The sequence below is a fragment of the Filicampus tigris genome, chromosome 2 (assembly GCF_054856515.1).
Source record: "Filicampus tigris isolate MCC_2025a chromosome 2, RoL_Ftig_1.0, whole genome shotgun sequence".
Taxonomy (NCBI): Eukaryota; Metazoa; Chordata; class Actinopteri; order Syngnathiformes; family Syngnathidae; genus Filicampus; species Filicampus tigris.
This window is the reverse complement of record NC_141218.1, coordinates 35,263,043-35,267,723: the sequence shown is the minus strand read 5'-3', so window position 1 is coordinate 35,267,723 and position 4,681 is coordinate 35,263,043. Positions and strand designations below refer to the sequence as shown.

The 4,681-nt window shown below is 43.2% G+C and overlaps 1 non-coding gene across 1 annotated transcript; it reads left to right on the top strand.

The window, feature by feature from the left end:
- The first annotated feature begins 665 nt into the window (after positions 1-665).
- On the top strand, positions 666-747 carry trnas-aga (transfer RNA serine (anticodon AGA)). Its single transcript has one exon. It is a non-coding gene; the product is annotated as a tRNA-Ser (tRNA).
- The last annotated feature ends 3,934 nt before the right edge of the window (positions 748-4,681 follow it).

Here is a 4,681-nt window from a genome sequence, read left to right as displayed (position 1 = left end):
TTCAAAAGATTACACTGAAGTAGGCATTGCTGCGTGGTCAAGGCGCTGGACTATAAACACGTTGTGGTCTTCCTGCGCAGGTTTGAATCCTGATGTCAATGGAAAGTTTCCTTCTCTTTGGTCTGTTTCTTGTCGCATGCATTAATGCTGGTTTCAAAAGGTTACATTGTAGGATCTTGTGGCTGAGAAGTTAAGGTGATTGATTTGAGAGTTAATGTCATCTCCCTGTCTGGGATAATTTGTTTTCCGCAACTTACCTCGTTTTTTTTCCGCTTTAGTGAAAGACCATTTAAGTCGATGGACTTGAGGGCCATTGGTAGGGTTGCCAACTCCCTGAAAAATAAACAAGGGTTTATCGGCAGGGACGGCCAACCTGACTGCCTTCAACTAGGGATGGGCAGATCGATACCAAAATATCGATATTCCGATCCAGAGTGCTCAATTTTAAGTATGGATTCTCAAGATAAAGTATTGCAATTAATTAATATATACTGTATATATATTTATAATTCCATAATTTAGAAGGTTGCTTTGTCATCCAATCTGATTCCGTTTTTCAAGGGACGGGTGGCAACCCTAGCCGTTGGTCTCTCCCTCTCTGGTTTTGTTTGTTTTCCATATTACATGGCTTTTCACGCTTTAGTTATCTGATTTATTAATTCTAGGTTGTCCTGGCTGAGTGGTTAAGGTGATGGACTAGAAATCCATTGGGGTCTCCCTGGGCAGGTTTGAATCCTGCTGGCAACGGAAAGCTATTTGTGGTCTGTGTCTTGTCTCTAGCATTATTGCTAATGCTGATATCAAAGGTTACGTTGTCAGTATTTGTGACAGAGATTAAGAATAATAAGAATAAGAATAAGAATGCCTTTATTGATCCCACAGTGGGGAAATTTTCATTGTTACAGTAGCAAAGATATAGGTCACACAGGGGCGGCGGCATAATGTGGCCATTAATGTATAACATTGACGGCAAACATTTAGAATCAAACCTATGTAGATATACGCAGTAACATGTGTATATACACATGTGTATACACACCAACCTACATCTACATAAAAAATATGAGGAACACTCATTTCGGCCTGTACATAGTACAGAGGAAAAAAATACTCTAAGTGACAGTGCTGCAGTGCTGTAGTGAAATGTAAGGAACAGCATTGGATAAAAATAAAACTAGACTAACAGTAGTGGGGAATGTTGAGTATTGCACGGTATTACAGTAGTGGGGAATATTGGGTATTGCACGATACGAGCTCAGGTGCAGGACTGCACAATTGCACTAATGACCGCCAGTTTGTAGAGACTACACAATGTTCTTGTTAAAGAGTCTGACAGCAGCAGGCAAGAAGGAACGGCGGAATCTCTCCTTTGCACAGCGAGGGTGTAACAGTCTGTCACTGAAGGTGCTGTGGAGTGCTGTTAGGGTGCCCTGGAGGGGGTGGTCCGGGTTGCCCAGCATTGATGACAGCTTGGCCAACATCCTCCTGTCCCCCACCGAGTCCACAGAGTCCAGGGAGCAGCCCAGGACAGAGCCGGCCCTCTTGACCAGTTCTTGACCAACATTAAGATGTTGGACAGGATTACTACATATGGCGTCTCCCTGTTGGGCTCATTGTCTTTCTCGAAATGATTTCCCCCCGCTTCAACAAGCTGATTTATTAATGCTAATATTAGCATTAATAGGCTTACTTCAGGTTGCCGTGGCTGAATGGTTAAGGTGGGATAGAAATCCATTGGGGCCTGCCTGTGTAGGTTCGAATCCTGCCGACAGTGGAAGCAGTTCCCTGACTCTAGGTCTGTTATGTCTCTAGCATCAATACTAATGCTGCATTCAAAAGGTAACATTGCAGGTTGTCGTGGTAAAGGCGATGGACTTGAAAGTGGTGCACTAACAGTTAAAATATTTATTGGATGATCGTAATGTCATGAAAGTTTTCCAATCAGGCTTCAAGATGATGCATAGCACAGAGTGTTTTTAATGACATCCTCCTGGCAAACAACACTGGATGTCTTGTTTTGTTGGATTTGACTGCAGCATTCGATACAGTGTACCATGGTATTCTTTTGGGTCGTTTGCAACACCAAGTGGGCATTAGTGGAAGCACTCTAGAGTGATTTGGATCCTATTTGGCTGGCAGAACATTTTCTGTTAGCCTCGGTTGCTCTGAGTCCCACTCTGCCCCTCTGTCAAATGGTGTTCAACAGGGTTCCATTTTGGGGCCCTTGCTGTTCTCGTTGTATTTGCTGCCCCTGGGTTCCATCCTTCAAAAGCACTGTATTTCCTTGAACTGCTATGCGGATGACTGTTAAATCTATGTCCCGCTGAGCAAAATAGACGCTTTCTCCTTCTGACCACTTTTGTCCTGTCTAGAGGACATCAAAGCCTGGATGTTACAGATTTTTTTTAAACTTCAACGAATAGGAAACACAGTGGTCAGTCCCAGTGGCTCTTCGACATTCCACCCTGTTGACCTGGGCCCCCTGGCTTCATATCTAAAGCCATCAGACTCAAATGTGGGTTTTAACTTGGACAGTGATTTTAAATTGGACCGGCAAAGTGCTGCTGTTGGATCCAGCTTCTTTCATCTTAGGCAGCTGGCTAAGGTAAAGCCCCTCCTTTCTCAACAGCACTTAGAAACAGTAATCCATGCCTTACATCTCGGTTAGATTACTGTAATGCATTTTATTTTGGAGTATTTGGAGTATTTTCCCTGAAGCGACTCCAGTTGGTCCAAAATGCTGCTGCTCGCCTCCTAACTGGAGCTCGGAAGAGGGTGTACATAACCCCAACTCTGGCCTCCCTTCACTGGCTCCCAGTGTATTTTAGGGTTCATTTTAAGATCCTTCTAAGTCAATTCTGGGGTCAATCTGAACTCAACACAAGATAAGGGATAAATGGCCTTGCCCAGACGTACCTCTCTGACCTCCTCCACCCCTACGCACCTTCCGGGTGCCTCAGGTCTGCAGACCAGGTTCTACTGGGGGTGCCGAGGACTAAGCGGAGCTTCAGAGGGGAACAAGCCTTTTCTGTAGCCGGTCCTTCGATCAGGAATAACCTTCCTTTAAATCAGGAGTGTCAAACTCATTTTGGTCGCGGGCCACATCATAGTTTTGGCGTCCCTTCGAGGGCGGCTATGACTGTGAACCCATATAGATATGTGACCGCCTTATATACACATACATATACATACTAGGGGTGTAACGGTACGCTAAATCACATTTCGGTTTGGTTTCTTGGAAACTTTGGTTCGGTATATTTTCGGTACAAAAAAACCCAGATTTTAAAAAAAATATATTTATTTTGAAAATAGTAAAAATAAAAAAGTAAATGCTACATGTTTTTTTAGAAAAAAGTAATAAAAGCAACCATTCGGGTGACATTCGAAGAAATTACACCAGAATAAAAAATACACTAACAATACAGATCTTTTAATTTTGTAAATTATTAAGACACTGAAATCTTTAAACACTCAGTAGCAACAGCCTATGACACATCTAAGTATTCAAGTTAAAGACAAGTTGTCATTACAGTACATATACACTTTTTGTGATGAAAAAAAATACATACAATAACAGTTACAATTGTTGCTAACTGTATTAAAACTATTTTTATAATGAAATACAGTAACTTTAAAGTCTTTATGAAATTATTTACACTTTTTAGGCATTGAAAAAGGCAGACCAAACCGAACATGCCATACCGAAGCGTATTAATACACCCACGTGTACCGAAACACCCCTAATACATACACATACATATATACACGACAAATTAATGGATAACTGGATTTGAAATCACAACCCAGTAAATAGTTTGTTCATCTATTTTTAAATTAATTTTAAAGGGGGGATTGGTAACAAATGCTTGCAATATCTCATATGTAGTGAAAAAAATGAAGTCAACTTGAAAGAAACTTGTCAAGTCAACACATGACTTGCCTTCACAGGCCACATAAAATAATACCGCGGGCCAGATCTGGCCCCCGGGCCTTCAGTTTGACACCAGTGCTTTAAATGTTCGGCAAGTCCCCTGTCAGCTTAATCAATTAGACATTTCATAAACACAGCACAAATGAAGAGGAAAGACACTCAATATTTTGTTACCAGCCCGCGAGGAGAACAGAGAGAAAGCACAATTTCTGCTACGCACTGTCCACACGGGTGATACTTCTCTCTACGTTCTAAACCATCTCTCAGTTTTCTCTCTTTTTAGTGGTTTCAGGGTCCCTGTTTACATGGGTGTTTCCAACCTTAGGGGCGGGGGATTCATGCAAGCTGTTGGAAACACGTGAAACAAATGTGTGATAACTATCCATCCATCCATTATCTGTACCGCTTCTCCTCACAAGGGTCGCGGGGCGTGCTGGAGCCTATCCCAGCTGTCTTTGGGCAGTAGGCGGGGGACACCCTGAACTGGTTGCCAGCCAATCGCAGGGCACACAGAGACAAACATCCGCACTCACAATCACACCTAGGGGCAATTTAGAGTATCCAATCAACTTACCATGCATGTTTTTGGAATGTGGGAGGAAACCGGAGTGCCCGGAGAAAACCCACGCAGGCACGGGGAGAACATGCAAACTCCACACAGGGAGGCCGGAGCCGGGATCGAACCCACGACCTCTGAACTGTGAGGCGGACGTGCTAACCAGTCGACCACCGTGCCGCCGTGTGATAACT